The sequence below is a fragment of the Equus przewalskii genome, chromosome 10 (genome assembly GCF_037783145.1).
Source record: "Equus przewalskii isolate Varuska chromosome 10, EquPr2, whole genome shotgun sequence".
NCBI lineage: Eukaryota > Metazoa > Chordata > Mammalia > Perissodactyla > Equidae > Equus > Equus przewalskii.
In genome coordinates, this window is record NC_091840.1 from 1,782,703 (window position 1) to 1,802,869 (window position 20,167).

Here is a 20,167-nt window from a genome sequence, read left to right on the forward strand (position 1 = left end):
GCTAACTTCATGGAGGCAACCTTTTCTCCCACTGTTTGGGGTATAAATACTCGGCTCTTCCAACCTGAGTCCCGGATGCCTGGCCTCTGTCTACTGTGTGACAGCACTCACCCTCCGGCAAGGCCACGGTCGAGCAGCCAGGATCGGCCAACACACACGCACACCCTGCTCTTTCCCGTCACCTCCCCAGTTTCCTCAATGTCTTGCCATGGTATAACAAGCAGAGTGCGTTATTATTTCCAGCTCACCACATCCGTTTCCCTGCCATCCACAAGCCAACCACTAAGGCAACACCACATATTTCAGCGATTTGTCACCCCAGCTCCCCGGGTACCCATTTCTGTATTAGTTTGGGTGGGTGTATTAGTCAGCTGTTGCCACAGCAATGCTGTATAACAAACCACACTCAAGTCCCGGGGCTAAAACAACAGTCACTGATGCTCACACTCAGGGCTCTCAGGGCCAAGCAGGGCGGGTTCAGGTCTGCTCCAGGGTTCCCTCATCCTCCTTGGACCAGTGGCTTCCCATGAGCCACTCTTCCAGGGGCACAGGCTTCCTGTGGACAAGGCTGATCGTCACTCAGCCTCTGCTCACTCCACATCTGCCAACAAGCTGCCATTGGCCAAGGCAAGGCACACTGCCAAGTCCCAAGTTGGGGTGAGGCATCCCACCCCCCCAGGGGCCACAGCATGGAGGTGGAAACGAAATCCCACTAGAGGGGACCAAAGAGCTGGGATTAGCTATTTCACCTGGCGCAGGAAGTTAAACTGCTCCAACGTACAGACCCTTGTCCAACAGCCCAAACAAAAGACAAGCTTACTCTCTCTTGAGAACCTGTGGCAAGGCTTCCAAGTCAACAGTGGCCTCGACTCCTGCAGTGGTTCAGGGCCCCCGGCTGACGGGGATTTGAAATCCTGGTAGTGAAGCTTCCTGACTCACTGGTGTCATAGCCATTCGGGCCCACGGGAAGGGGGAGGAGTGTGGAGGGAGGTGCTGCCAGGCACAGGAGTGGCACCTGTCATGTCTGCTCAACTCCACTGCAGAGGGGCTGGTCACATGGCCACACCTCCTTGTTAGGGAATTGGGGAAATGGAGTCTAGCCCATGCACGGAGGAAGGAGAGCCTGACCCAGATGGCCCGCTACAGCCTCAGCCAGCTCATGAGTCGGTCCATTTGCGGTGTTTGGTGCTTCCCGTGGGGCCGGCATCTGTGCTCCTCTTTGTATGTGAAGTTCCCCGTTTGTCCATCAGCAAGCGGTCAGTGGCCTCAAGCGACCGTGTGGAGGGCCCAGCAAGTCCAGGGACATGAGACTCTCTGCTCCTTCCAGGTGTTGTTCACCAATGGGAACTTCTTTGTCCACTGCCTGCTGCTTAGGATAGCGAGGGGTGGGGCCGAGCTCCACAGACACCCTGTGCATCACCCTGAAAGTTGCCCCAGGCCCCCTCAGCTGCTGCCTCTGAGCCCCCGTCACCTGCCCGCGGTTTCTGCCTCAGTGCCTTTGGCTGTGGTTTCTTCCCTCCAGCCAGAGCAATGGCCTCCACATCTCCCCAGGATTCCTCAGGATTTCCGGTTTAAGGGTGCCCTTCTTGTTCTCCTGGTTCTAACGAATTTTAATTTTTTTCTGTCATTTCCAGGCACTGAGGGCAGGAGTTCTCAAGCCTTGAATGCTTAATCCCCAGGAGCAGCATTTCCAAGGCCACGTTGATGGGGTCTGTGGGCTGCAACCTGGCCCGGACCAGGGCAGGCTACTGGGAGGGGCTGCTTGTCCCTGGCTGCTGCATGGCTCGCTCAGGACTCCCCTGATCCCAGGAGTGAGGAACCCCGAGGTGGAGCCTCAGAGGTCATTGTCTAGTGGCTTTAGTAATGAGGTGTTGGACGGTGAATTTGGCGACAGCAGCTCCAGTGACGTGGGGGCCTGACCCTCCTTAGGCCAAACCTGGCAGGTCCCTCTGCCATGCAGCACCTTACTTACCTCCTGGGTTCAACTCAACCCTAGATGGACGAACTGGATCCTACAGGTGGGCCCTTCCTGATCTCTCTGTCCACTGCTTTCAAACCGAACCATCCACAGATGCTTTACTTGAGTTTTATTTTGGTTTATTTGTGATTTCATTTTGAGGCGAGGTTTGGAAACCAAGGAAAATTGGAAGCCACCCTTCCTGACACTGGGGACCACCAAAGCCCATGCCCCTGTTGTGGCTCCTCCTCCTCATGGAATTAAGATTGTGTCTGCTACTTTGAAGAAAAGTGTAGGACTAGAGTCCACAGAAGTCGTCATCTAGAAGCAAGCCAATCTGCTTTGTGTTTCCTTAGGGAAAAGAAGACCTGGAACTAGCAAATGAGCATCCCAAACAGGTCTCATCACCCACCCCCAGTGGGGAAGCAACAGAATACTTCTCCCCTCCTGCCGTCCCACAGGGCTGAGGGCAGCGGCAGGCCCTTCCCTTGACCTGTCTTCCAGATGAGCTGGGCAGAGGCCCACCTCCCAGGAGGGCTCAAAGAGCAGCAGGCATGCAGCCCTGGCCGTGGAGACTCCAGATCTGAGAGCCCCAGGGCCCTGGCTCTTGGGGTCCTGACATTTCTCCCTCAGTATGACCCAGCTCCGGGGAACAGGAGTCTGCTCCTCATTCGGGGTGACCCTGAGACAACGCCAGGCAGCGCGTAAGACCCGGACAGGCTCCTGGGCCCCTCTCCCACGGCCATCCCCCCGGCCCACCCCAGGGGACCTCGTTGCGGGCAGAGACGCTTCTAAGCAGCACCTCCCTCCGGGACTCCGGGGCGCTGTCCCGTCCTCGCTCTCAGGGCACCCTCCTTCCCTCCCGGGAGTGCTTCGCTTCTCTGCAAGTCCTCGGGGAAATGCGCAAGGCGCGGGGCGCGGATCAGAGCTGTTCTTAACCAACCCCTCCTGGGCCTCCGGGGTCCTGCTGCCGTCCTGCTGCGCAGCCGCCACGCGGGGGTCTTCCCCAACCCCGCCTTCCGGGGCGCGTTTCCGGACAGCGGAGGACAGAGTCAGAGCGGGGAGAAAACGCGGGGGACTGGGGACGGTGAGTCTCCCGCCTCCCGAGCCTCAGTCCTGCCCGCGGGTGCGGGCCTGCCCGACGCCGCCCGGCCACGCACGGACACCCGGGCCGCGGCGCCTACCCACGAGGCCCGCCCGGCCCGCCCATTGGCCCAGACGCGCGCCGCCCGCCTCTCCGCGCAATCCCATTGGCCCGCGCTCGCGGCCCAGACAAAGGGAGCGGCGGCGGCGCGCGGCGATTGGGCAGGGTGCAGGGAGGAGGAGCGGGGAGGAGCGAGGCGGGCGAGGGACAGCGGAGGGGGGCGGGGGGAGAGGAAACGAGGGGAGAGGGCGGGTGTAGGGAGGGGACGGGTGAGGGACGGCGGGGAGGACAGCGGGGCGCGAGGTTGGGGGAGCGCGGGGGTGTGCAGCGGGAGAACTCCGGCGCGGGCCGGGGGCGGGGCGGCGGGCGGGGCGCCTCCGCGTGGGCGGAGCCCGGGCGCCCCTCGAGGACGGCGGCCGTGGAGCGCGGGGAGCGGGGCGCCTGCCCGCCCCTCCGCCCGCCCCTCGGCCCGGCACCCCTCCCGCCCCGGGGCTCCTGCCCCTACCGCTCCCGCCGCCGCCGCCGCCTGGTCTTCCCCGAGGGCTCAGCGTCCGTCTCCGCAGTTTGGCTGGAAACGTGGGAAGGCGGGAGCCCAGGCGGAGAAAGACGCCCCGGGCCCGGACCTGCAGCTGGAGCCGCAGTCCAGCAGCGGGACGCTCGGCTCCGCGGCTTCAGAGTCCCCTTCTGGGTCTACCGGCCGCGGGGACTCTGCGCGCCCGCGCACGGGGAGGAGGTGCGGGCCCTGGCGCTGGAAGATGGACGCAGCGCCCAGACAGGAAGCTCCTCGCGCTTCCTGGAGAGTTGGCTCCGCGGGGTGCGTCGCCGGGGAGGGAGGGACGGGCCGTGGGGCGACCAGCCGGGCGGGGAGTGGCTTCTGGGGGCCCCCTCGCCAGCGGCGGGCCCGCGAGGCCGCCCTCGGAGCGCCGCCAGGTATGTGCGTTTTCCTTGTTTCCCGCGCTCCCAGAGCGCACGCCGGGTAAGGGACGAATAAAAACCCGGTTGGTGTGTAAGAGCCTTTCGCTGCAAACGTGTCTTTCTGCGGGGCTCAGGGAGGGTGGGTCAAGCGCGGGTGGACGCCGGCCGGGGATAGTCTCGTCCTCCGTCCACCTCGGTGTTCGGAGCGAGTGCCCCTTTGGCAAAGCTGGTCGTTTTTCTCTAGGTTCCGTTTAATTCGCTTCAGAGACCATGCGCCTTGCCTCCGCCCGGAGCCGGGGCAACGGGGCTTCGTTCCCTGCTGTCTCTCCAGCCCTATCCCATGCAAAACCCGGATTCTTTGTCGAGCGGGGACGCTCAGCTTCGAGGGGAGGTCGGAGGAAGCTGGGGATGGGGAAACCCGACCTTGGCCCCGTGCTGGGCGTGCAGCTCCCCTTGTCCTGTAGTGAGCCCGTCCTAGCCCCAGGAGCTCCGGACTTGCCGGTTAGGGGAGGCCCGTGGGCTTTGTTATCTTGGGGGGGTTAGGAGAGGTCCGGTAGGCAGGCCGGGGCCTGATCTTTCCCCTCCCCCATGCCCACTTCAAACAAAAGAAATCCTCAGAGAAGAGTCGTTTTGGGGGGAGAACTCTTCTGAGTGTGAACCTGTAGTTCCCCCCGCCTGTTCTTAGGACGGGAGTGGGTCTTGATAACAAAGGCGTGGGCCAGAGAGAGTGCCGGAAAGGGCGCGCTTTTATTTGGGGATACTGTAAGAGAGAAGGAACCTTCACTTTTTCTCCACTTTCGTACCTGATTAATGGGACTTTAGATCACGTTTGGATTTGGCGTGGTTTTGTTTGAAGACTGTGTCAGAAAAGGAAGAGTCCTAAATACGTGAGAAATTGGAAATTTGGTCTCCACCCGGTGGGGAAAAATCCCCCATGGAGTGAAACGTACTCCTTGCCGTTCGGGAGACTGAAAATGAGGGATTTGATGGTTAAAGGGAAGGGTGCGATTTTGTGTCCTCCCCCCCACCCCCATAAGTTAGAACAAAGGGCCGAATGGGGTGGGAGGCTGAATGGGGCAGGCAGTAAAAAACGCCTCACTTCCCAGTCCCCGCGCACACCCGAGTATTCTCATTGGAATTTGGGCTGGAAAGAAAAGGAGTCCCCCGCCCGCTTGGGTTCTGTACCAATTCCCAGCCCCGGAGAACCCCGCTCGTCCCAAGTCTCGGTTTCTGGGCTGGGCAGAGAGGAGCCCCGGGGGCGGCAAAGGCCCTTCCCTGGGGCAGAGCGCGCACTGTCGGTTTCCACCCTCCGGTGGCGAGGCGAGGGGTTCTGGGCGCCCTCGCTGCGCGTCTCGCCCCGGCGTGGCGCTCCCGGCGCAGACCCGCATCCACCAAAGCCCCGGACCTCACTTCTCTCGAAATAAAACTCAACAAGCCATAAAGGCTCGCGACTCCAGTGGAAAAGGCGCCGAGGATTTATGGTCCCCCGAATTCCCTACACTCTAATTATCCCTGTTTTTAGTTGACTTATGGGTGGTGACCAGTAAAATCATTTTTCACTTTGGAATTTTTTTTTTTTAAGACGTGAAAAATGCAAGCTCCGCTCCTTTCTTACCCGCTTGGGCGGACCTTCTTCCGTGCGGGAAGAAAAATCGGGCCTCCCTCTGCCTTCTCGGCCGCCTCTGGTTGGGCTCACCCGGCCTGTCGACCTTCCTCCACGACCTCCTTCATTGCAATTTAAAGGAAAGGTTTTTTCTTTCTCCCGGCACCCAAGGGCGTTCACAGGGATTCCTCCCAAGAACCCCTGTCGGGTGGTGGGCTGGGTGCGGTGCCGACAGCGCTGGGTTCTGAGCCTCATTCGGGGTCGCGGCCTCCACCCTGGCCCAGCGGCTGCGGGAGAGCCAAGCCGGAGAGCGAGCCCCGCCGTGGTCCCACTCTAGTCATCCTTCATCCCTCGCCCTCCTGGGGGCCCGCGCAGGGCAGGGGGCTGGGGCGTTGTGGGGCCCCCACGGTCCTGCGGGGGGACCCCCAGCCGACCCCTCGCGGCTGCCTGGCGGCCCCATCCCCCATTCTCCTCTCTTTGTTCGTCTCTCCGGACACTCAGTTGAAAGTGGCAGGAAAAAAATAATTAGATGGAAATCAGAGATTAGACGGGGTGCGCTGGCAGCCTCGGCCAGGCCTGGCCAACACTCCGCCGGAGCCCCATAAATCTTCAGGGGCCTGACAAAGCCGTGTCCTCCGCTTACCTGGGGATTTCGGAACTTATCGATCTCCTCCCGGCCGTCCACCGAACACCCCTCTTCGGGAGCAACGGCGGAGAGTCCTTAGGGCCCCCAACTTCTGGCCAGAACACAGCGCCCCCGGCCCAAACCTGGAGTCAGTTAATTCTCAGAAATGGATGAAGGTGTCGCAGCGGGAGGGGGTGGTCTGGTTAGCGAGTGACTGGGGCCCAAGAACCCTGTCCAAGGAAGGGCAGCCAATACCCTACCCCATTTGCGAACCAAAGAAATGTTTTTAGGGGGCTGCATTTTCCTACTCCAAGCTGCGGAGAAGGATGCGCGACAGATTAACCCCTCGGTGGCGACTCCTTTGTCTGGCCCGGCCACTGCTGAGACGACAGAGCGGCGCCCTCGGCCTGAGGACTGGGCACCAGTGCCCGAGGAGCGCGCCGGCCGTCCGAAGGCCCCTTCTCCAGCCCAGGTGTGCAGGCTGCGGGCGGGGCCTCGGCGGCAGGTTCGGCTGAGCCACGCGGTCTTCGGGGCCCACGTGCGATGCCCCGGGAGCTGCGCCCCTGACGCCACCAGCCATGGAGCGGGAGAGAACGTGAAGGAAGTCTTGGGCCGTTTAGATTGTTTTAAAAACTCGAATTAATTGGGAAAATAGTAACTGTGCTCCCCAACGCAAAGAAGAGGTTGAGAGGGGAAGTCTTTTTTTAATTATACCCCCTTGTTGTGGCGGTTGTTTCTGACCTTTTCCTACTATTAAGAGAAATGTTGCCACATTTAATTTTTGTTGCCATGAGATATGCAGAGGGTAGCCCAACATTTTGAAGTAATTTGATAAGCTTTCGAGTAGCAAATCCGAAAGGGAGGCTGGCGGCCCAGGTATAGTTTCTTTATAACCTGAATTTACAATGAAAGCATTCTCCTTTATGGATATAATAGATTAGATTTCACAACTTAATTCACCGGAATGGCTCCGTTTAAGGGAGCTCCGGCTGATTTTATTACGCCAAGCCAAATTGGATGTTTGTGGTCTTAACGAAAAGCGATTGTGACATAAAATATATAATTTTTAAAGTAAAGAAACCCAGCGGGTTCGACCCTGTCCCCTCCTCTCCACCCCTGGTCCTCCTCACCCCCGGTTCCCCAGTTTGGGGAATGCAGAGAATTATTTGTTTGTTGATTTCCGCCAGAGACAGGAACTCACACCCGGGAGGGGCCGGGCGGGAAGCGCCGCTCGGGCGGGGGCTGGGCGCCGGGGGCAGCGGGCCTCGCCTCTCCCGCGGCCTCCCCCTGGGCCCCGCCGCTCGCCCTTCCCACGCCGCGCAGGCCTCGCCGGCGGCGCGCACGCGGTGCCGTTTCCCCCCGAAGGCGTGGGGCCCGCTTCTCGGGCTCCTTCGAAACGTCGAAACCCCCGGCACAGGCTCCGGAGTCTCGGGGCCCTCGGAACACCCATGGGGGCCGAAGCGTCTGCTCGCCCCGCGGCGCAGGTACAGCCGCCCCTGGAAGCGCGCGTGGGATGCCGAAGGGCGCCCCTCTAAAAGCCCTCGCGCGTTCCCCAGGCAGGGCCCTGCGCAGGCCGAGCCGCGGGCCTCGGCGGGACACCAGGAATGGAGCAGGCTCGTCTGCGCTACTCGCTGCAAAATGACTGCGCTCCCGCAGGGCCTGCTCCGCGCCCGCGCCGACGACGAGGCCTCGCCCAGGGTGCCAGCAAGACCCACCGCGTCCCGGACCCACTGCGTTCTCCACCTGCAGCCCCTCGGGGGCCCAGACGGCGAGTGAGGCCCTGGGGAGTGGGCGTCAGCGCCCAGAACTTTCCAGGCCCAGCCAAACCCCCGCCTCTAAGCGGACCGACCCCAGAGCCCGCCCTCTCCGCCCGGCGGGTTGACGCTCCCTCCCCCAGCGGAGAAAGGCGCAGCCCGCTGGGCAAGTGGAGGACCGAGGTGGGGATGGGGTCTTGATGACCCTGCCCGAGCCTGGCCCGCCAGCGCCCGCGGCCCATTCCCCTGTCACTTATGATTAAGGTCGGGCTCCATTCTCCCGATAGCGGCGTCCTCCTCTTCCTTTCTGCCCCCCGCCCCCATTTATTGGGTGGTTTGTTGAAGATGGATTTAGCATTCCCCTCCCCGAGCATCCGGGGCAGAAGGCAGCCCCGAGCGAGCGCGGGCCACCCCTCCCCGGTCGGTCTCCGGGCCGGCTGGCACGCGGAAGCCAGAGCCACTGCGACCGCCACGCCGGGCAGGGCTTCGGCCCGAGACCCCGGCCGCGACGTGGGGCCGAGGCTGGAGGGACCGCCGGGCGCTCCACTTGGCTCTCGCCGGGCCACGAACCCCGAATCCCGCGCTGCGCATCCGGCGGGCTGCGGGTGCGCGCCTTGAATTAAATCTTCGCAGCGCCTGACCTTGTTTTTTCCTCCGCCCGATAGCAGCAGCAGCTGTTTTTTCCAGAATTCCTGCTGCTGGGGGAGGGGCGTTATTATTATTATTTTTTGGTTGTCACAACCTCCTGGAGAAATTCCCTGGCCTCGGAAAGTGTAACAATAGCCCAGCTCCTTTCTGGAGGAAGCGCCCCCTCCTCTCCTTTCTCCAGGGACCCCTCTGCCCTCGGGCTGCTCCTGGGACCTCCTCCACTGTTCCAGCCCCAGCCCCCTCCTGGCCCTTCAGACCTGGCTCCCAAATGCCTTGGGGTCCTGCTCCTGCCCCCCTCACTTCTGGGAGAGGTCACAGCTTTCTGAACCGGGGAGAAGTTAGTGGTCTCCTCCAGCATGGTTGGGGGACGACTGGAGCCTTCCGGCCCCGCCCCCACCCCCAGCCCATTCGGTGCTACGCCTCGCTGGGGTGTCCCTTCTCCAGGAAACCTAGCCGTGTTTGCTTTTGGGGTCAGCGCTAGCCTCGAGGTAGTTAAAGATTAATGGGCCTGGGCCCTGGAGGATGGGAGGAGGGGGCCTGGGGACGGAGTCTGGCACAGGTGGTGTCTGTGGTCCCTCCCCTGCGGCCAGGCCCGGGCTGGCCTCTGCACTCACAGATACTCCCCCCTCCATCCATAGGGCTGAATAGTGGGTTCACCTAGGCAGCAGTTGCTGCTCACCTGTCCCGCCAGGGAGGAAATTGGGGAGCTCTGGTTCCAGACGTGACCTGGCTTCCGGCTTGCCCCCTGCAGACTCCCAGTGCATAGTGCGGAAAGAGGAGGGGACTTTGGCCGTCCTGGCCCCCTCCCCCAGTGCTGCAGCAAGCCTAGAAAAGTGGCCTTGCTGAGGAAGGGCCAGGGAAAGCCAGACTGGCTGGCTGGTCTTGCGGTGTGCAGGCTGGCCTGGGCCTCCTGGTATCGGCCTCGCCGGGTCAGTCCCATTCAGCTTCTCTGTCACTGGGGGTGGGGGGAGTGTACGTGGAGGGGCTGCCAGGGGCCCTTACACAGCCCTCTCTGCTGGGCCCTCCTTGGTCAAGAAGGGGAGAGGGGCAGGTCCCAGCCCCACCCACCGAGGCTTCTCTCCCCCGGACCCCCTGACCCATCCACCACGTAGCCTCCAGGACCTTCCCCAGAAGCCCTGGTCCTGCCGTGAGTTGATTTACCTTCGTCTCACCAGGTGCACGGCTTTGACACACGGCCTGCGAGGAGGACGGAATGAACTTTAGTCTCCAGGCCATCAAGGCGGTAGGGACTATACTTCATTAATGGTTGTTATGCAATAAAAACGATAAAATGGTCCCTATTTGCGATTTAAAAATGTAATTTATTTTAATTTACGTTTCTAAGTACTTCTGGGGTTTGATGGGGGCCAGCTTGGGCGTCGCTGGAGGGGGTTGGGCCGCAGCCCCTCCATTTGGAGGGACAGGGAATGACCCAGAAGAAATGGGACCTGGAGTAGCAGGAAACGCAGAGGGAGCTGAAGGAGTGGCAGAGGGCTTAGGCTGGCAGGGGTGGAATATTCCGGGCTGCCTTTTAAACAGCAGTGAAGTCACTCTGAGGCCTTGCCCTTCTGTCCCTGGCTCCTGCGCGGTGGGCCTGGGGAAGCCTGCTGGGCAGGATTGTCCCCCAGCACTCTGGGACCTTGGGCACAGTGGCTCCCCCCACCCCATCCCACAGGCAGCCGGGCAGGTTCCTCAAGTCCAAAGCAGCCTGCCTGGTACCTGTGGGGACCCCCCCAGTGTCAGGAGCTCTGCACTGGCCTTGCATGTGGATCGGAAGCCCATTTCTGCAGCCTCTGGAGGGTCCAGCTGTCCCCTCCCGGCGCTCTCTGCCTAAGCAGGGCACCATATGCAGTGCCAAGGCCTGAGGGCCAGACAGCCTCTGCGGATGTGTCTCCTGGGTTTCCTTCTGCACCCCTCTGCCCCCTCCCCAGCCCGCACACAGGCCAAGGCGCGTGAAGAGAAGCGAGGGTCACAACAGCAACAGTCCAACCCCAGCTACAGGAGAGGTGGGGCCATAGAAGAGATGAGAGACCTATGGAGAGTTCAGAACCCAGCACTGAAGGGGAGGCACTTGGCTTTGCGCAAGTGAGGGAAAGAATCTGTAAAGGACCAGGACTGGGGCCTGTCAGGCAGGACATCTGAAACCTGAAACACTCCACGGTGGTGGTCACAGGATCCCGGGCCACCAGCTCCTGCCATTCAGACCCAGTGTTAGACTGTCAGCTTCATTGTCCACACTTGGACACTATCAGAGCCAGGGTTCCTAGCCTGGCCTGTCACCCCCCACAATGCACACACACACACACACACACACACACACGTTTTAGCAAGATACAGCCATGACTGGGGAGGACAGGACTGAGGCGGTCTTGCCCCCTCCTGCCACTTGCTGGCTGCCTTGCTGGGTGGGGGCTGGGAGCAGCCTCCTAATTCCTCTGTCCGCTGCCCTCCAGGCTCCTGAGGATCATGACGTCTACACCTGTTGTCCCCCACCCCCCACCAGGACTGTCCCGGGCCTCTGGCTCCCTCACCCTTTTATTCTGGGTGCCTCATCTTGCAGAGTTAATTGGCAAACTTTCCCAGAAGTAAACTTGACGGATGGAAATTAATAATTTTCCAGGCATTGCATTCACTGCTAATCATGCCAGCTGGGAGGACGAGGCCCGGGTGCACGAGGACCCCTGAAAAGCCATTAGCATGAACAGGAATTTCCGGGGGCTGGGGTCCCTCATGCAATTTAGCAGCTCTGCAGCCCCAGGGCCTGGGTGCAGCCACCGCAGGGCTGAAGGCAGTTTGTAAGGGTTCAAGCCACCCCTACACCCCCGACCACGGATGTCTCACTGGGTGACCTGGGCCCAATGGGGTCCTCTGAGGTGCTTCCAGCCGGGGTATCCTACACCAGGAAAGCCCCTCACAAGAGGCAAGGGGAGGGGGAAGCCCTGGCTGAATGTCCGGAGACCTCTGTGCTGTGGTGGAAAGGGGTCCTTGGGAGCCCTAAAGGAGAGGAGGGAGGGGATGGCCGTGGGGGCTAGGGAGGGCCGGGGGGTGGTCAGGGGCCCCTGCCTTCCTTTAGAGCTCTCCTTTTGGAGACAAGTGACCACGGTCTCACTGGTCCACCCGAGGCGGAGGGTGCCTGGCTCTTGGTGACATTGCCCCCGGGACTCCCCTGTCCTATGAAGAGGCACAGCCCCCATCCTGTCATTCTAGAGCTCTGGGCCTGGCAGGCCTTGTCCCTTTGGAGTTGAGTGGAGAATTAGCGCTCAGGCAAAGCAGCCCACTGCTCTGGTCTCTGCATCCCGGGAGCAAGGAGGGCACAGCGCCTGATGGCCGGGTCCCCAACAGAGGTTCTCCACAGTCTGCTGCTCTGCCGGCTCCTAGGCTGGGCCTTCAGCGCCCTCAGTGCCTTCCCCAAAGGAGCAGCCGTGGGGGGGTTCTCAGGGTCCCTGGCCAAAACCCAGACGCCCAGGCCCCACCCTGGAGAGTGGCCTGGGAGGTGTGATCAGCAAATACCTCGGATGGTTCTGCCCAGGCAGTCCAACCACCACCCAGAAGACGTGGATGGGCTACAGGGTCAGCACTGGGATTTGGGGGAGGGGGAGCTCTTCATGCAGGAAGTGTATGTTGAATGAATGATGGATGGATGGATGATGAGGTTTTGCAAGGCACAAAGATGGCTTCCTTGGCCCTTTTATGGTCCTGTTTGTGGCAGAGCTGACCTCATTGTCTCCACCTGGAAATTTTCCTTGCAGAACCAGACATCAGAGCAAACTTGAAAAGACAGATAGGGGTCAGGAAGGGTGAGAGGGCTTCCTGGCCTCTTCCCTGCAGTGACCAAGAGGCAGCCACCTCAGCATCTCCATGCTGGTGAAATGTGACCAAAATGAAGCTGGAGGAGCTGGGGACGGGGGAGATTGGGGGCGGTGAGGGGAGCAAGCTTCACTCATCCTGATGGCATAGACTCCCGGCTGACAGCCACAGCGGCACTGGGCCTTTCTGCCTACCTGGCAGGTGCAGAGATCACCTGTGTCCAGCTTGGCTATCCTCTGTCCACCCTGAGCAGGGGTGATACCTCCTTGGGCTGGGTGGGCTTGTGCTAGCCCATACTGCCAGCCCTGGGCACCCTATGGGGACTGCCAGACTGCTTTGTCCCGAGGCCACAGGAACGCGGGGTAGGAAGGGAGGGCAGGAGGAAGAGGAAGGAGCTGGCTTCAGCGGGTGCCTGGACTTGGTACATTTACAGCATTAGCTCCCTGGGTCCCCACAGGGGCCCTGCTGTGGAAATAACATTAAAGATGAAGACAAGAAACACAGAGAGATTCAGTAGCTTGCCCTAGGCCACACAGCAGGATGTGAAGCGGGTCTGTCTGACTGAGAAGCCTGCCTTTGTCCAAAACACAGCACATTGCAGATTAATTAAAGTTGTCATGCCAGCAGGACGCCTGATGTGTCCCTCCCCCCACCTGGGACCCTGCCCACAGCCCGGAGCCAGACAGCTGACCGGCTTCCAGGGCTTGGGCTCGGCAGGCTGGGGCGGGCAGCTTCTGAGGGCGAGGGGCCCAAGCCTCACCACACGGCTCCGGGGCCTGGAGTGGGCCAGGGGCATGGGGCAGGGGGGTCCTCCTCAAGGACGTCACTAGGAAAGGGGTGCCTCCCCTCCAGGAGCGCCTCGCACTCTTCACGCTGACCGCTCTCCGTCCTGTGGAGCCGCCTGGGTGCTCTGGCAAGGTTGGCATAGGACACACTGGTTCAATGCTTCCTTTCCCTCATTCCCTCGGGGGACACAGACACTCTAACACTGGCCTTACAGCTTCTGGTCGAGGTCACATCAGACCTGTTGTTTGCTTTCTAAGTTTTGCAGCAACACTTTGGCCTGGGCCATTTGGCTCTGATCTGAGGCGGTCCGTGCTTTGGTCCCCTCTTCTCTCACCCCCTACAACTGGAGGCCTCAGTGCACCTGGGCTGGGCCCCTGATTCGGTCACTGCAGGCAATGGTGTCCTGGCCTCAGGAAAGCTTAGGAGAATGTCCATGGACTTAGGGGTGTTCTGCAAATGCAACGATCCTGGTGTGGCCCCCGGGGTCTGAGGGCACACCCAGCACCATGGGGGTGGGGGCAAAGGCATGGAAGAGAGGGGTGCGGGCTCTCTCCGGAGTTGGGGGGCCTCCCTCTGCCCACCCTAACCTCTGGTTTCACTGAGTCCTGCCCATCCTGAATCTTGCTATCTGTTCTCTAGTGCAAGGTCACCTTCTCAGCCTGGTCCCTTATATGTCACTAGGTCACTGCCCCCCCCCAGCCTTCCTGACCCAGGCTTTCTCCCCGTTAGTCCTCGTCCATCCTAGATCCACACGCAGCCAGAGAACCTCGACACCACACAAACCGTTCCCAAGCTCCTGGCCCAAGTCCTCAGTCCTTCCTGGCCTTACCTGCAGCATCCCAGCCCAGGACGGCTGTTCCCACCCTGCAGCCCCGTGGGACTTTCAGAAGGGCGGTGCTGGTGGAAGGCAGGTGTCTCTTTCCCTTCCCCTCAGGGCGGATCCTAACAGGTGCGGGAGCCTCCCAGCCGGGGCCCTCTGCTCTCAGACGCCTATCCTGGAGCTTGGGAATCTGCTGTTTGGTGATGCTTTCATCGAAATGGAATTTGTTCTATGCTTGTTTATCGATTTGAGTTAAGGGGCCGGATGGGAGTGGCTTGCTGACGCTGGACCGGCTGGAGTGCTGGGCCCCCACTGCCCTGCTCTGACCCTGGGGGCTGCTTCCTGTGGCCTGCACATCACAGGTGGCCTTCTTGCTCCTAGGCTTCTAGCACGTGGAGCCGGGGAGGCACAAGCCAGAGAGCCAAGGGAGGAGGGTGGGGTGGAGAGGCGAGCACCCTGGCTCTGGGCCACAGTGCGTTCTGCACCCCCTCCTGCTGGTTCCAGCAGCACCTTCCCTCCTCACCGCCCTGCCCACCACTCTGCCCTTGGGCCTCTGGCAAGCGCTCCCTGAGTCCCCCTTTGGGTGGGCCTGCCGGGCCCTGACGGATCTAAACCACACACTGACCCGACGGCGGCAGCCTACTTGGAAGCGGTGAGCCACACACCCTCAAACTGCTCCAGAGACAGCGACAGAAAGGCCTTTCAAGCCCCCGCACCCAGCTGGCAGGCCTGCCTCCTCTTCCAGCCAGAGCACCTTTGGATTCCGCCCTGGTTGTACGAGAAGATCTTGGGGAATGGTTGACACCTTCCCTCCGCTATCCCCCCACCTCCTTTCTGGGCACTGGCAGCCCAGAGAGAGGAATGCAGGCCGGTTCCACCTTCTTCCTGGACCCAGCTGGATGCAGGCCCACCCTGTGCCCCAGGGCCCTCGGCCCTGACCCTCTGGATCTTCCTTGAGACTCTTCTTAGGTAAAGGATGTGGCAATTCCTGTCTGGACGTTCCCTGGTGCTGCTTGGCACCCAGCCCTCCAAACAGCTCTGGCCTGAGCTCGACCCCCTTGGTCTGCGGAGCAGGTGCCCTGGGGCATCTGTTGAGGAGCTCCTTGGGCACTCCGCCCTCTCTTCCAGCCCTCCAAGGTCCTGTCTGCTCCCTGCTGGCCCCTAGGCCGGCTCAGAGGTGAGACAAAAGGCAGGTGCCACCTCAGAGAACACCGAGTCCACGAAAGGGACAGATCCGTGAGCAGACAGCTGCTGCTCCAAGTGGGAGCCGTGCGGTCCAGGCCTGGGGGCAGCAGGCAGCCCCCATCAGAGCCCCCGCAGCAGCAGGTGGGGCCAGAGGCACCCTGAGGTCAGCCTCAGCCAGGCCAGCCATGGCGACTGCATCACTCCACCTCCCGAGCCTCAGTTTCCCCCAGGGCTCACAGTGTCACCTGTGCAGTGCTCCTGTCCAGAATGCTTACCCTGAATCGAGCCACAGGGACGAACAGAGGAAGTCCACTCGGAGGAGGCTCTGCAGAGCAGCCGCTCTGGACGCTCCAAGGAGACCCCTGTTAAAAAAGACAAAAGGATGGGATGTCTGTTCTAGAGGGAAGGAGGCTGGAGAGCGGTGACAACTAGGTACAGTGGAAGACCGTAAGTAGGACCCTGGACCCCTCAGGGCTGGGGTGGGGTCGGCTCTGAGAGATTGCGGAGGAACTGAGGAGTTTGCACAGGGGCATGCGGGACCTGACGGGCGGTGCCAGCCACGTTCCCTGGGCGTGATGAGGTAAGAAGGCCCTCCTTGGACGCCAAATGCCGAGTCCTTAGGGGTGAAGTGTCGCGGTATCTGCAGCTGCCTCCAGATTGTTCAGTGACTTTGTATGAAGGAGAGGAGGGCCCCATGACTGCACGCTTTTAGAAAGAGCTGCTCGGTACAAAGTCGGCAGATGCAAAGGTATTTTATTTGTATGTACTTCAAAAAAGGATGTCCTCCGAGGCCTGGAGGGGCCAGACCCCGGCTTCCTTGTGATCCTGTCCCACAGCCACCTCACCCGTGGCGCTCGGGAGATGCCCGGAAGACAAAGGTGAACCAGGCGCCGGCTCTTGTTCCCGCTGCAGAAACGGCCGGCCGTGCAATGTTCACGAAGTGGGTGGGCGGGCTTGTTGCTCAACTGCCCCTGAAGGGCGCTCCCAGCACCTTGGGCCCCATCCCCACCCCGAGAGACTGAAAGGTCCCTGCTGCTCCCCAGAAGGTGCTTGAGGAGGAAACCACAGTTACGAAGCCCTGTCTCAGACACTGACTCCCTGATCCCCGCCCCCGCCACGCCACCGACAGTTTGCTGTTGTTAGCATTTTTAAATGAGGAAACTGAGGCTGTGATAGACTGGAGCTCAGCAGGAGGCGGGGACACAGCGGCTCGAGCTGACTCAACCTTGACTGGGCGCAGGGCCCTGGAGCACACTGCGCCCACGTCACCCCTTCGGGCCCTCACAACGCACCGTGAGAACAGCTGTGTTAGAACGATCCCATTTCACAGATGAGAACGTTGAGGTGTAAGGGGTTTAAACACTGAGCTCAAGGGCCCCAGCTGAGGAGTGGGGAGCTGGCCCAGGCCCCACCGGTGGCAGCCCCCAGCCGCCTGCTCCCCCCGCTCCCGACCCCAAGCACATTCCCACTTGCCAGCCCCTTCAGACCCCGATGCCACCCACAAGGTCACACACACTGACAGGGAGCTGGATGGTGCTCCTGCCGGTGGTGGAGGGCTTACGCTGGGCCCCACGCCGGGCTCCGTGCCTTACCGCCACGACCGCCTCTCATGCTGGCAGAGTGCAGACCCAGATGAGGAGCCCGCAGAGAGCAGCTTGTCCAGCTGACGCAGATCCCCCTGGAACTGCACACACACACACAGGGCTCTGTGGCTTTGGGCAGGCTCCTCTGTCACAGGCGGCCATGTGACACCGAGGACAAGGGTCCCCATTCCTGTGAGGAGGGCACCGTCAGGCGGCTGCCAAGTGGGCGCCTCCCGAGCCTCCTCTTTCACAGGGCAGAGGGCACGGCAGAGCCTCGGCCACCCTTGCCTGTGAGAGCTGTTGCGGTGGTCACGCCTGGGGGCCCCTCCTGCTCCCCAAGATCCCCATCAGCCTGCAGAGCCGCCCTCCGCCTCCCCCCAGGGCTCTCGGAGGCCAGGAGGCACAGCTCACGTGGGCTGGGGTTTGCATTTTCCTCTCCTTTAATTTGAATGAGACCTCAGCATGGCAGAAAGACCTCGTGGGGGTTTGTGGGAGGGTCAGGGTGGGGTGGAGGGACAGGAGAGGGGCTATGGGTCCTGCCTCCAGGCCTTGCTCATTCACTGTCCACAGCCTCAGCTTTGCCCACAGTCCAGGAGCTCCAGGCAAGGGTGTGGGGACAGCTCAGAAAGCCTTCCCAGCATCCTTCTCTGGGCAAAGGGTCGGGACGGGCAGGTGACAGCAGGAGTCCTGCCCCCTAGAGCTCACATCACAGCCCCTGGCCAGCTCCAGGCCGGTGGCTGCCCAGGCCTCGATTCCACCAGGCACAACCGAGGACGTGGCTGTGGCTGACCGCACTGGCCTCCCCTCCTTGGGCCTCTTCCTGGCCGGGACGGCTCTCCTCTCCTCCCTCCCTTCGTGTCCTCTCCTGCACACGCCTCACCCACAGCACCAGGCTCCGCTCAATCCCCTCAACCCAGTGGGCACCCCTGTGTCTGTGTGTCCCTCGACAGTGGTCAGCAGGCTCGAGACGAGAACCTGTATTTCTCTGATGAAATGTGGGTTCCCTTTCCCTGGAACCCGGCACACTTGCTATAAATTCAGATCCCCACCTGCTCCTGCCAGTAGGAACCTCTCAGTCCGGCTGTCAGCGGCACCCAGGCTGCGGCAGTGGGAGACTCGAAGCCCACTGCCACCGTCTGTGTCTTGCCTCCCCCCATCAGGACGGCTAACTCTGTGTCACTGCAGCCCAAAGAATAGGAGTGGGGGCCGCCAGCCGGGGAGGGCGGGTTGGCACTGGACACAGCCTATCCATACCCCATCCCATCCCCCACAACAACCCTCACATCCTATTTCCAAGTTGCCCCCCGAATCTGCAGTCCTGCCCGAGAGCCTTTGCTCTTTGCTCTGCCAGGAATTCGTTCCTTGTCCTCCAACAGCATCTCCTTTGTGAGGCCTCGGCCAGCTCCAGAGGCACTGGGTGTCCTTGTACTGCCGGGGCGGGCCTCCCTGGCTGCTGCTGGGACACTGCCCCCCACTCCTCCCCGGGAGTCTCCAGAGCCAGCGTGGTGCCTGGGACGAAGGGAGAAAGAAAGGAACCAGGGAGAAATCGCAGTGGCCACCACGACTGGGCACTGCTGCTGGGCTTTCAAGGCAGCCCCCACAGGAGGGCTCCCCTGGGAGGGAGGCCACCCCACTACCGAGCGGCCCTGGCCCCTTCCACCAGGAAGGATGCGGGAGAGCTGTGACTGACCCTGATCCCTGTCCCCAGGGTCTGGAACGCTGCCCCTCTGTTCCAGGTGAGAGCAGGGCGTGGGGGACAGAAGGGGGCACGTCTCAGGAGCCTGAGAGGTCACCTGAGAATGCTTGTTGAGCAGATGACCCTTCCAGAGACAGACACTGAGGCCCAGAGAACCAAAGCAACTTGCTCGAGGCCCCACAGCTGAGCAGAGGCCGAGCAGGGCGGGCACCCCCATTCTTCAGCCCTGCCGTCAAAGCAGGTGTTCCCCACCGAGGGCAGAACCCCCCCAACAGAGCCGGAGGATGGCCTGGATCCTGGGTTCCAGGCCTGGGGAGAGGCAGCTGCTGTGTCAGTGCGGGACGTTGCCAAGCTGGGCTCAGACGCCCTGGCCCGAGGCCTGTGTGGGTGTGGGACGGAGCCCGCAGCCCAGCCACACCTGTCCCGCCGCGGGCCCTGGGGTGGGGTTTCCCATCTGTGCTGGAGCCCGGTCAGGTTTCTCACTTCACCCGGGGGTAGGGGGCAGAGCAAATGGGCCCCAGCCAGCCCTGAGTCACCGCCCAGCCTGCCGGCCTCTCTGCCAGGCTCCTGACAGACGGGAAAAACCAGCGGGAAGGGGCCAGGCTGGCAGCATCCTCTCTGGGCCTGGGGGCATACTCCCTCGCGGCCCAGGGGGCAGCTCCCACCTAGCCCAGCAACTTCCTCCCTCCTCCAGCGGGGTCAGTGGTCCAGGGCCCTGAGTGGTGAGTAGAGGGGGCCTCCCAGACCTGAGTCAGTCTAGGCTTCACTATCCCCAGGCCCCGTAACACCTGGTTACGACCTGGTTCTGTGATCTCAAGGGCTTCTTTCGTACCTGATCTTGTCCCAAGCCTTAATATCTGTGAAATTGCAGGCTCGATGCGTTGGTTTTGTTTCTTCTAATACATGCTAAAAGAAATCATGCGTTTTAAGAAGTTTGTCGAGGCCATCTGTGGCTCATGTCAGGCACACCTGGCCTGGGGGAAGGCCAGCCCCTCCCTTGGAAAGGCGGAGCGCAGAGGGGGTCCGGCTGACGCTGGGATCAGCTGGGAAGAGGCTCTGTGGAGGCGCAGCCCCAGAGCAGGGAGGCCCCAGCCTGGAGTCCAGTCTGGAGCCCCTGCCCCACCTTCCACAGGCCCGTACCCCCAGAAGCAGCCTCTCCAGGCAGCCTGGGGTCCCCGCCACCCTGGGAACAGGATACAAGGCCGGGGGCACCCCGAGCACACCTGCTCCCACCTCCCCTGGACTCACCCCATCTCGGCTGCACCCCTCATCTCCAAGCCCCCCCACCCATTCCAAGCTCCTCCTCCGCCCCGTGCAGGGGAGGCAGTGGACCCCAGTGGCCTCAGTCCCTGAGAACTCCATAGTAAGGAGAGCCCAGCATGGCCAGTGAGCAGCCTGTACTGAGCCCCGTGCGCCCCCAGCCCAGCCCAGGCAGCCAGCTGTCCATCCCTGGACCCACCCAGGAAGGGTCCCTGCAGCCCCTCGGGAAAAGCAAAGGTGAGGGAGAAATGCGAGGGTGCCCCCTGCTGGAGAGAGCCGCATGACGGGCCCCCCAGCCCTCTAAGCCGGCAACCCGTCCTCTGCTGGGCAGGTGAGTGAGCTGAGGCTCCAGGCCCAGCCATGGGACTGGATGGGGCCGTCTGC

The 20,167-nt window shown here is 61.8% G+C and overlaps 1 long non-coding RNA gene across 1 annotated transcript; it reads right to left on the reverse strand.

The window, feature by feature from the left end:
• Positions 1–2,072: 2,072 nt before the first annotated feature.
• Positions 2,073–3,139, reverse strand: LOC139073793 (uncharacterized). The gene is made up of 2 exons (XR_011522798.1): positions 2,901–3,139; positions 2,073–2,308 (listed from the first exon to the last, which is right to left on the reverse strand). It is a non-coding gene; the product is annotated as an uncharacterized lncRNA (long non-coding RNA).
• Between the last annotated feature and the right edge of the window lie 17,028 nt (positions 3,140–20,167).